We start from the raw sequence: 12,788 nt of genomic DNA, 5'->3' as shown, positions 1-12,788 counted from the left end.
ATATTAGCTGTAACAACTTACAGCCTCATCTGGGCCAAACCAGAACACAGCTATCCTTTATCCATGTCAGATGTTCGAGTCTGCTTCTCAATCATACAAGGCGACAGTCCAATGCTGCCACCAGAGGGCAGTGTGTCCTCCATCATTAAACAAAATACAATACTTTTCGACTTTTTGGATAGTTATTTTGGCAGTACTTAAAGGGTTAATTCGGACTTATGCAGAAATGCGGGTTACGTTGCCAGCGTGCGAACGAAACTCGTTCATAACCCTGTGACTAACTGTATATGTTTTTTTCCTCTTCTTTGCGCATTTTTGGGCTGGTGCAATTTGTAGTCCAGAAAATACGGTAATGATATACCACCAGGCAAAAACCAAATCGAACTTGAAAAACTAGTATACATCCAGGAAAAATAAGCTCGACCTAATTGATCAAATCCATTATCGCCTACATTCTAAGTCATGACATCACTTTTATCCATTTTGTTTTTAATGAAGGTGCTTAGACTTTCAACCAGGCGTACCGTCGTCATGGCGTCAGTTGTTTGACCTTCTAAACTACACCAGCTGCGCCAGGCGAAGTGCGGAGCCGGTTGCCATGGCGACAATTCCTCGTGTTTACTTGTTGTCATGCAGGAGGCAGGGGCAGGACGCCGACGGTGTCCATGTATAGCATCGAGCACGAGCTTGCCTTCTGGCCAGGGAATGTAGCTCGGAATCTAGGGAGAGGAAAAGGCCAACCCAGAATAAACCTTCGCAGACAGAACCGCCCTCACCCAGTCCAGGCCACCCCGTTTTTACAACGGGATCATGTGTCCGCAGTGGAAATGGGCCTTGTCTTTCATCAGTTTCCGATCTATGACAATTTGGAGGCCTTCGTTTGTTTTTTTTGTCTGTGCAATGATCCAATGTGCATTTCTTTAGCATGATGTCTCAAGACAGGTGAATTTATTCACTGGTGTATATTTTCATTGTTAGATTGACACAAATACTGGTTCTCATGCATATTGTGGGTGCTCAATCCAAATCTGACCTTAGTTTTTATGTAATGTCTAAGGATTTTTTTTCAATCAAAATTAATAATAATAATACATTTTATTTATAACGCACTTTACATGTCAAAAACAAATCTCAAAGTGCTCATTGCCAAAAAAAATAACATAATAATAATAAAGAAGACTAAGGATAAAACAGTCAAAGAAAAACAGACAGAAGCACAGATACAATCAGATACCAATCAGATAAAAATAAGACAGTCAAATAAAATTAGCTAGAATAAGCTTTTTTAAAAAGGTGAGTTTTTAGTCCTTTTTTAAATGCATCCACCGTCTGCGGGGCTCTGAGGTGGTCTGGGAGGGCGTTCCACAGATGGGTAGCAGCAGCTGCAAAGGCCCTGTTGCCCATAGTCTTGAGCCGAGTCCTGGGCTGGAGTAGACGGTGCTGTTGGCCTGACCAGGTTCTGGCTGAAGTACTTGATGTGAGGAGTTTGGTGAGGTAGGTGGGGGCAACACCGTGTAGACAGTGATGGGTGTGAAGGAGGATTTTGAATTCAATACGGAGGTGAACAGGGAGCCAGTGTAGGGTGCGAAGGATGGGGGTGATGTGCTCGTGTTTACACACCCTCATCAGGACCCTGGCAGCGCCGTTTTAGACATACTGAAGCCTTTGTAGGCTCTTGCCAGGGATCCCGATGAGGAGTGCGTTACAATTAGAGCTGCAGCTATCGAATATTTTAGTAATCGAGTATTCGACTGAAAATTCTATCGATTAATCGAGTAATCGGATAGAACATATTTTTTTATGTAAAGAACAATTATAAATATACAAGAAAAAACAAGACATTTCACCAAATATTGAACCATTTTCAGACAATGTTTTTATTTTCGATGTACATTTTTGAAAACAGCTAACAATTGCATCTCAGATGTGACTAGAAAAAAAAAATTGACGGCTTTCACTTAAAAAGCTTCTAGATCTTATAAAAAGAAATCTTATTTCCTACCTAAAAATGTCATTATGCCTGATAACACACATCACTTAAAAGTTAGTTTTTCCCATGTGTGTAAACTGAATTTCCATTTGTGTCAAGCTATTTTTAAGTTCTAGTTAGTCTAAATTGTAAGCAGGGCTGCAACTATCGATTATTTTAGTAGTCAATTAATCGATTAACTAGTTACTTCGAATAATTGAGCAATCGGATAGGGAACGTGAAAAATTCAAATACCTGAAATGAGCCTCAAATGGTATAAAAATAAAAATAAGGATCTATGTACAACAAAAGAACAATGGCTAACTTACATAGCAAAAGTCCACTAGCTTAAATGCTATAAAACTGTAACGTTTTTTAAATTTTTTTTTTTTTTAAATGCTCTTTACAATTGTTCAGACGCATATTCCAGCAAAAAAACGCTAAATAAACCTATACATTAAATTACGAATGCATTGAAAAAAACCTTAGCTCAAACAAAAACTTATGTTGGTCTTGACATGGAGCAGCTGGATTCAGCTATGTGAAATTAGGCAGACTAGAGGGCAGTGCAGAGGTTGCGCTAGACATTTTCGTTGTCTGTCATTTTGACTGACAGGGTCATAAAAATCCAGTCATAATCTATTTTTACCCGTCACTTATATTTTTAAAATGATAATGATGACATATTCAATAGTATTTAGTTTTCATTCATTTTTAATTAATATTGTGACGCTTGCTTGGCGGCGAAAAATTAGACACGGAAGTCGTATTTTTCTCCCACTTTTTACTCTGCTTACCACCAACAACACCAACAAAACAACAACTCCACCCCCAAAGAAAAAGAGGCAACTATATAGACCCCAATCACCAACGTCACACAATGATCTCAATTGTGGTTGTCAGCCCAAAATCTTCTAAATATATATCAAATGCATCTTACCAGATATAAAATGACTACTACATAGTCTGTGGTGATCGTTTGGTGCCCAGATTTCTTGTCGAATTACAGCAGTCCATCTCGCTCTCCTCTTCGGGTCTCTCAGAATACGGTAGAACTTCAAGTCTCTCCGTCTATCTTCTCTGTTACTGCAACCAACCGCCACACACGCCTTCACCATTTTGATTATTAATGTTAACGAGCAGAAAAACACGCCATAATAGGAGGAATTTACGAAGCGCTAATGCATTAACATGACGAGTAGACGGACAACATGGCGCGGGGGCGTGACTATGACGTCACGTGAGTAGGGTCTATACACAGGCGGCAATCTAGTCCACCAAGTGGATGACGCGCTGGCACACACCAATAAGAACCTCGCGATGATGTGTCAATCACGGTGCCGCCGCCAGACCCCGGTGACGCTACAATATTCTGACTGAATAGCCAACGACGTCGTGCATTAAGAGAGACAATAGCTAATTAATATGCTCACTCGCCACCCTGTGGTCTGGGGTGTGAATTGCAATCTGTCAAAATGACGGACGGGCTTCAGTTTTTTCCGTCACCGTTTTAAAAAACCGGTCAACGACGGAAAATATTCGGTTAATGCGACCCCTGGGGCAGTGTATCCACCAAAATCAATAAAACTAAATGCAAACACTTTCAAAATAAACCTTTACAACACCACTTTAATTAAACGAATACTCGAAGCAGCAAAATTTAATTTGAATCTTTTTTTCTAATCGAATACTCGAGTTAATCGATTAATCGTTGCAGCACTAGTTACAATAGTCCAACCTGGAGGAGATAAAGGCTTGGACGAGTCTCTCTCCAGCAGGACGGGAGAGAGATGGCCGGAGTTTGGCAATATTGCGGAGGTGAAAGAAGGAGGTTTTGCAAATATAATTGATATGATTGTTAAAGCTAAGATGGGGGTCAAACCTGACTCCCAAATTAGTCACAGAAGGGGAGAGGGGAAAATTTGTGGCAGAAAAAGGAGACTGAGGAAATGGGGGAGGAACGGAGCTGGTGAGGAGTACCTATGTCAATAGCTTCTGTTTTGGAGCTGTTCAGCTGCAAGAAGTTTTCACTCATCCAGGCCTTTATCTCCTCCAGGCAGGAGTCAAGGTGAGAAACAGAGGAGGAGGGGGGGGGACGGAGTGACCTTGAAATATAGTTGTAACAATGGAATTGTATTCCATGCCTGCTGACGACACGACCGAGGGGTAGCATGTAAATGGTGAAGAGGGTTGGACCGAGCACAGAGCCCTGGGGGACTCCGCAGATAACAGTGTTAGGGCGGGATTTAGAATCCCCCAGGGCTACAAACTTGGTCCATCCCGTGAGATATGAGTTAAACCACTGAAGGGCAGTGCCAGAGATTCCTATATCTTGTTGGAGGCGGTGAAGGAGGATGTGATGATCAACAGTATCAAATGCAGGAGAGAGGTCGAGAAGGATAAGGAGAGAAGTAGAACCAGAGTCAGAGGTCATCAGAAGGTCATTGGTGACTGATGAGCGCTGTCTTGGTGCTGTGGGATGGACGAAAATCGCATTGGAATTTTTCATATAAACAGTTTGATTTCTGGTGGTTGTGAAGTTGGATGGATACAATTTTTTCAAGAATTTTGGAAATTAAGGGGTGATTGGAGATGGGTCTATAATTTGACAGAGGATCAGCATCAAGAGTGGGTTTTTTGAGGAGGGGCTTGATGATAGCTGTTTTGAGGGTGGCCGGAACATGCCCGGTTTGAAGAGAAAGATTGATAATTGTTGTTATTAAGTGACTGACGGAGTGACAGTGTGCTTTAAGCAGAGGGGAAGGGAAGGGGTCTCGGGAGCAAGTGGATGGTTTGGATTTACTGATGACCTTCTCGACCTTGAAATTAGAGTCCGATAATGACTTTTTAATCAATATCCCGATATTGTACAACTCCTAAAATCTGATACCAATATCAAAATCATACCGATACATATGGGCGTGGACCTATTCACCATATTCATTACCTTTCAATTATTTATTGTTGATTTAATTTTTGCACATTGAATACAAAAGGTCAGCTAACATAACAAATCCTAAACATCTTAGAGGTCGTCTACCAAGGGCGTCACTAGGTTTCAGGAACAGAGTGGCTTAGCCCCCAGGAGATGCACGGAATATAAGTGAACGTAGCGTACAAGCACAAAACGTATATATACACTGACAGCCATTGTCGGTGACACAGTAACTTTTCCAGATCATTTCCTGTTGATTTTGGGTCATTCCGAGGTCACATCCTGTACATTCAGTTTCAATTCCTGCATATTTTGAGGCATTTGGGGCTGTTTTTACCACTTAAAAACAAGCAAAGGAAACAGAACAATAACCTTCCTACTGTTCTAACAGCTTGAATTGTATTTCATAAATAACTGCCACTGACGGCGCTTGACGTCCAATTCATTTGGACTGGGAAATGAACCCTAACCCTAAACTGGCATGAAATGGAAATGAAAGTACAACTTTCATAGTGTCTCAGCGTTGATGTTTGAAAAACAGCAGGAAATGAAGCTGCGCTTCTCTCAGTCTGACTAAGCAGATGCAGAATTAAATTAGTGTATTTCCTCTAAGCGATGTAGCTTTACCGATATTTGCTAGATGTGGCTTTCGATAGATACCAACCACATCAACCTCAATTTGGCACAGACATGATGCCCTAGCAACCAATGCAGTGTGCTGCCGCTGGATGGCTCTCCGCTATTGCTTTTTTTTTATTGCAACCCATGAACCTTTCATAAGAATGAATCAGAATTTTTAATTCCAAGCATCAGCCCGAGACTAATTACCTTTTCAGATAATTGAACAAATGTCACAATCATCAAGTACTGCAGTATTAGCAAATGATTTTGCACTCCAATGCATTTCAATTTACTCTAATCAGTGCAAAGTGCTGTCGAGCTGGCCATAAGCGAGCTAGGCAGCTGCCTAGGGTGTTATCTAGTGGAGGGTGCGCCAAATTGTTTTGGGGGGTAAAAAAAAAAAAAAAAACTTTGAAAAAATTTCACATGCCGCGCTTCTCGAATGTTTTCTAACAAATCAGGTACATTTTAATATTCTACATTTACAAAATATTTGCTGTTTCCGACCTGGATCGGATTAGCCACCTGCTATTTTGTGGCACTCACAAGCCAGGGATGAACAGTTCAGGCTTACAGTACGTAAGCAGATCCCCTTCACGATAGGTGCGGGAACCTCTGGACACCTTACGATAGGATTCGATTGGCGATACAAGGCTCACGATAACGATGATCTAACGATATGGCGATACAACAATTATCAATAAATTGGTCAGGAAATCATTGTACGATATTCTCCAATACAACTAATAAACGGAAAACCAAGTTATTTTAATCTAGGGCTGCAGCTATTGATTATTTAATTAGTTACTGTTAGTTCGAATAATTGAGTGAAAATAAAAATAACTGAGCTGAGCCTCAAACGGTATAAAAAAAATAATAAATGAGGATTTAAGTACAACAAAAGAACAATTGGCTAACTTATATAACAAAAGTCCGCTAGCTTGAATGCTATAAAACGCAACCTTTTTTTTGTTGTTTTTTGTACAAGACTCTTAACAAATGGTTCAAACACATATAGCCACAAAAAACGGCTACCTATAAACTAGATTATGAATGCATTAGAAAAAAACATTGGCTCAAACAAAACTCGTGTTTGTCTTAACAGGGAGCAGCTAGATTCAGCTATAGGAAATGAGTTATATTCACTGTTGCCACTAGAGGGCAGTGTATCCACCCAAATCAATAAAACTCAATGCAATCACTTTCAAAACAAACCATTACAACGCCACTTTAATTAAACGAATACTCGAAGCAGCAAAATTTAATTTGAATCTTTTTTCTAATCGTATTACTCGAGTCAATCGATTAATTGTTGCAGCACTATTTTAATCCCTCTGCTGGTAATTGGAATGAGTTTATCACTAGTAGACTTCCTAAGTGGAAGGGTGGCAGCGAATCGCTGCCCTCCCTCCCAGTTCAAACGGATTGGACGTTTATAGCCGTCAGTGGCAGCCAAAGCCAGGCAACGAGTTCATTTTAGGGCATTTCACATCATTTCCGGTTGATTTTCGGTCACTTCCCTGAACTTTTAGGGCATTTTCGGGTTACATTCTGTTGATTTTGGAGCATTTACGGGTCACCTCCTGTTGATTTTGGGTTACCGAAAAAGAAGAAAACTCAATGTCCCCAAATTAATAGCAGGTGTCTCAAAATGAACAGGAAGTAACCTGCAAATGCCCTAAAACAAACAGGAAGTTACCTGAAAATGCCAACAAGACTGGTTGTGAATCCTTTGGTATCAGTGCCATTGACGGTGCTTCACATTCAATCCAGTCAAAATGAATTGGATGTCTCGCGTGGTTTATAGCAGCCAGTGAGCTAACGTAGACATTATTCTAATGGAAGATTTTTTTTGCAACCTGTTGGCTCATTTAGTTTTTTAAAGATTGACATCTTTTTAAAACGATATATTGATTCTTGTTGGGAGAATATTGATAACCTTCTGGGTTACGAAGTATAGTTATTTTTGGAATTTGACCTTTTAGCCAGATTGCCGGAATCATGATAGCCAAGTCGCCGGAAGCATGCATATATATATATATATATATATATATATATATATATATATATATATATATATATATATATATATATATATATATATATATATATATATATATATATATATATATATATATATATATGTATGTATGTATGTATTCTTTTTTTTTTTTTTTTTTTTTTTTGAAACCTGTCCTGTTCAGCTGTTTGACACAGAGAATGGAAGTCTAAGTGCCCGGATTCTCAACAGTTTTAATGTTTCACATTGAGAGTCTGACATACTCCCATTGTGATCATTCAAAATACCTTTTTATTATGACAAAGCAGCGAACAGGAAGGGATTATGGGGGGACAGAAGCAAAGAAATACAAGAGAAGAAGGAAAAGAAACACATACACAAACAACAACTAGAAATACATTGAACATCTAAACTAGTTACTAATATGCTGGTGCTATCGTCAGCGAGATGTATTTCCGGTTTACACCATGTGGGGGCCTATTGGCCAGTGAAAGAGGAGAATGGGGGTGGGGGTGTCTATAAGCTAAGTGATTGAAAGGGGTAGAGTGTACACAAATCAGTTCTGTGATCTAGAACCCAGTAATCGTGTGAATCTCTTATGAGTGTAAGCCCGTTGGCGACCAACCCTACGCCACCGCATCGCCAATCCCGGCACCGGGACCCCCAACCAGAGCATGCCCTACCACATCCAGCAGCACGCAGGCCCCACCGGGCGCGCGACAGCCACGCAGACGGGCGGAGAAGCCGCGCGGGCGCCAACCCAGGGCCACGGCCCCCACCCAGCCAGCCCGGGGAGGGCGGGCGGGCCATGCGCAGCCCATCCCTCCTCCCGCAGCCCAGCAAAGGAGCCATCGTCCCCCCCCCCGGGACCCAGGGTGGTCCCCCGGGCCATCCGCGCACCCATCAACCGGACTTCAGGGATGGCAGGAGGGGACGCATCACCAACCCCACGCCCACACCCACCCGCCCACCCGGGCCACGAGCCACAGCCGCAGCCCCCCAACCGGCACGACACGCCACGGGACCCCCAGCGGCCCACCAAGCCCCAGGCAAGGCAGGGTCCCCCGCCGGTGCAGGCGACACCCCGCCGATACACCGGCGCCCAGCCAGCGACCCGTGACGGAGCGCAGGGCAGATGCCCAGCCAGAGAAGAGAGGGTAAGGCGGAGGCAGGAGAACGCCCAGGAACTGCCACGGGGCGATGCAAGATCGGAGACCCGACCCCCCAACCTACTCCCGCGGCCGGCAGCCGAGGCAGAGGGGAGGCCACACCCCAGGAGCCACGCCATATAGAAAAAGTGTGGGACCCACCTACCATCCTATTACTGTGGCTGCCAGGTTCCCGACTGGCAGCCATCACCCAGCACCGTGATGGGGGTGTGAGGGGAGGGTAGTGCAATGTATACATTAAAATAGGAGAGCTTGGCTTGGGGCAGTGGGACCGCAGCATGGAGCTTCTGCCCAGCCGCCTGTCCCACCGCCCTTTGCCAGAGCCCTCCTGTGGAGTATGATGTGATATATTCTTACTAGAGATGTCCCAATCGATCGGGATCGATCGGGTCCGATCATGTCATTTTCAAAGTATCGGAATCGGACATGCCTTTTTTTAATATATATATATATATATATATATATATATATATATATATATATATTTTTTTTTTTAATTAAATCGTTTTCGAATTGTATTTAACGTTACAGACATAATGTGTTACACTCTTCCAGAGTCTTTAGTTGAAGCTTAAGGTAGGGTTATCAAATTCATCGCGTTAACGGTGAGAATTTATATTTATTACATTTATCACGTTACAATATTTAACACAATTAACGCATGCGCTGCACGACCCACTCAAGCATTGTCGCGTTCAATCTATAATGGCGCCATTTTACCCATACAGTATATAGAGCTAAAAGGCAGCGTAAAATGAGTAGAGAGAATTTTGGCAGCCTTTGGAGCCTTTTTTTAAATGGCTAAAGCCTTACAATCCCTCTCCCAATGATTAGAATAATCGTGGGAAGCAATGTGGGGAAGAAAGGTAGTAGTTGATCTTTTTCTTAACACCCTATGTTATTTCCCAATGCAGAGAAGATATGGTACCATGACGCACAGTCATGGTTGCACTTCCTATCATACATTTGGGCAGAAGTTAAATGGCTGCAGTATCATTTACTGAAAGCTCAAAAAATACACTAGATGGCAATATTTAGTCACAATATACAAAGTCACATTTATCCTTTAAGAATGACAAGTCTTTCTATCCGTGGATCCCTCCCACAGAAAGAATGTTAATAATGTAAATGCCATCTTGAGGATTTATTGTCATAATAAACAAATACAGTACTTATGTACTGTGTGTTGAATGTATATATTCATCTGAGTTTTATTCATTTTTTTCTTAATGCATTGCCAATGATCTGATCGGGAAAAATTATCTGGAATGATTGGAATTGAATCGGGAGCAAAAAAAAAAAGCAATCGGATCGGGAAATATCGGGATCGGCAGATACTCAAACTAAAACGATCGGATCGGGAGCAAAAAAACATGATCAGAACAACCCTAATTAAAATAGTTAATAGTTTAATATTTTGTGTCCACAGATAGACTGTTGTACTTACGGGTTTTAACCAGCAGGGGGGAGGTATTCGCTACGTGGCATGCATGGGTAAGAAATGTTCGCATTTTCGAGCAATGAGAGATGGACGTTGTAAACTAGTATTTTTTTCTTCTTTGAGGTTAGAAAAAGAGTATAATTTGACTGTGTATATTAGCGGATTGCTTTATTTTATGATGATTGTGATGTGTGCTGTTTGTTAATATAGTTCAGAAATATGTTAATCATTAAGTATTATAATGTCCGTAACTATTTGTGGGCCCTTGATGAGGCCATCAGACGGCAGAGTAGTGACGTAGCGGGAAGCAAGGAGGAGAGAGCGTACGGCGTGAGAGTGAAGTTAGCATGTTGCGGATGCCGCTGTTATTTTGTTTATTTCTATGGTTGCCACAATAAAGTGGGAAAGTCATCACCGACTCCTCTCCTTCCTATTTCCGCATTCTGGGCTATTACAGTATGTTTATGTGTGACTGCAGATGTGTTTGTAATGGCGAGCGGACGACGAGTGAATGCTAGTAGTGTCTAAAATGCAGAAGTTAAATGTTTTGTCACAAAAATTTGTATTTGTTTATTAATTATGTAAGAATCCACATTTAAGAGCGGATAAGAAATGAGCCGTGTGTGTGCAGCAATGCGAGACGGACGTTGTTTTTTTTTTTTCTTGTTTCAGCTGTACAAGAAAAATGAAAATAAAGCAAAATTAAATGTGTAGCAACCCTGTCTGCACCACGCTACAGATCCATAGCTATTATTTCAACCGACTGCCACACGCGTCATCAGACTTCAGACGTTCTCCACTGCCTCACCTGTAGTGTCCCGAATGTCACCTGGTCACTAGTTTGCTCATGGAAAATATGTGAGCGCCCCTTACTGGTTGTTATTTTTAACGCTTCCCCTGTGGCTCTTACGCCCGCCAGGTTTCCCCCGAGGTCCTAGCGCCCTTCCCGTTACATAACGATTTTTTTTTTTTCCCAATAACTGAAGATTTGTCTGCGAGCCAGATGCAGCCGTCAAAAGAGCCATATCTGGCTTGCGAGCCATAGGTTCCCGACCCCTGTTTTAACCCCTTGTACTGACTCCATTTTAAAAGATGGATGAAGGCCTCAAAACACAAGTTGACAAGTTATTCAAAGTTGACAGCAATCAGACAGACGGACAGCTTTTGAAGGCTTTTGTTGTGGGCTGGAAGAAGGGTGTGTTTGGACGTTTCTTAGGGTTATTGTCTGCTATGGATTGGGCAGAAAAGTTTGTGTGTTACTCTTGTCAGGGCAATGAAAGTTGAGAATTTTGCCAGCCTCCGCGCCATGTGAGTGCTGAGTGTCCAACGGGTCCCTCCGTTATCAGATGTTCCTTGTGGGAGGAGAGGATGCCCTTCCATTGTTCTGTCCATTTTTTGTTAACAGAAGAGCTGATGGTGGGATTTGGTGGTCTAGATGTGGGCTTGTAGGTGAGATGTAGGGGACTGGCCATCCCATGCTTGTTTCGGTTCATCAGCGTCGATTTAAATGCTATTTGTTTTATATTGTGTGTGTTAGCGTAATACAAACAGCCAAACAGTAAATAAGGATAAAGATACTATTTACTTCATGATATATCATCTTTTCGATATAATGCCACACCCCTACTTTACAAACAATGACAAATAATGGCAGGAGTTGAAATCAAAGGTTACTCAAATTTGCAGTTTCAGAAAAAACTAAAATGCTCACATGACAACAAACTAAATAGCATAACAAGCAATTAATGAAACAGCTGGAACAGTAACTGAAGAAATTATTAGCAGATAACATGAACTTTGAACATTATTTACAGTGCCGCAATGCATGCTGGGAGGCATGAGGAATGTTGTACGACAACAGTGTTGACAGCAGGTGGCAGTAAAGGTTGTCTGTCTCTCAGCCGTTATGGAAAAATGAAGCTTCTTGAAGCAATTAAACTTTGCAACCAATTGGTTCAAAGCTTCATGGTGGTTCATTGGCTGTATGGCGCTATCTAGTGGGCAAAATGTGAACACTGCTGAGAATCATATTTAGAGCTGAAACGAATGAGTAACTCGAGTTAAAAAACTGATCCAAGTAATTTTATTCACCTCGAGTAATCGTTTATTTTGACAGCTCTAAGCATCATGTTTTGCTCGGACTACTTTTAATGCGGGACAACGCGCTGATGTCACGTGCGTAGAGGAAGAAGCAAAAAAAAAACAAAAAAACAAACAAAAAAAAACTGTCAATGGGAAAACCCATTGGCAGTATATCAAATACTTGTTCTCCCCACTGTGTATATATATATATATATATATATATATATATATATATATAGAGAGAGAGAGAGAGAGAGAGAGAGAGAGAGAGAGAGAGAGAGAGAGAGAGATCTAAAGGTTTTTTGAGTGAAAGCAGTTATAAGATCTAAAGGTTTTTTGAGTGAAAGCAGTGAATTAGTTTTTTTTTTTTAATTCTAGTTACATCTGAGATGCAATTGTTGGCTGTTTTCAACAATATACATCGATAATAAAGACATTGATTGACTGAAAATGGTTCAAGATTAGATGAAATGTCTTGTTTTCTCATGTATATTTATAATTGCTCTTCACCTAAAAATATATTTGTTTTATCCGATTACTCGATTAATCGA

General features: G+C 41.4%; 1 protein-coding gene across 2 annotated transcripts in view; it reads left to right on the top strand.

Annotated features, from left to right (window-relative positions):
- cavin1a (caveolae associated protein 1a) overlaps window positions 1-12,788 on the top strand; it is a 54,515-nt gene that overhangs the window by 32,696 nt on the left and 9,031 nt on the right. The window lies entirely within an intron of this gene.

This window comes from Corythoichthys intestinalis, chromosome 16 (assembly GCF_030265065.1).
Source record: "Corythoichthys intestinalis isolate RoL2023-P3 chromosome 16, ASM3026506v1, whole genome shotgun sequence".
Classification (NCBI taxonomy): Eukaryota; Metazoa; Chordata; class Actinopteri; order Syngnathiformes; family Syngnathidae; genus Corythoichthys; species Corythoichthys intestinalis.
Note: the sequence above shows the minus strand (reverse complement) of the source record. Positions and strands in the feature narration are given on the sequence as shown.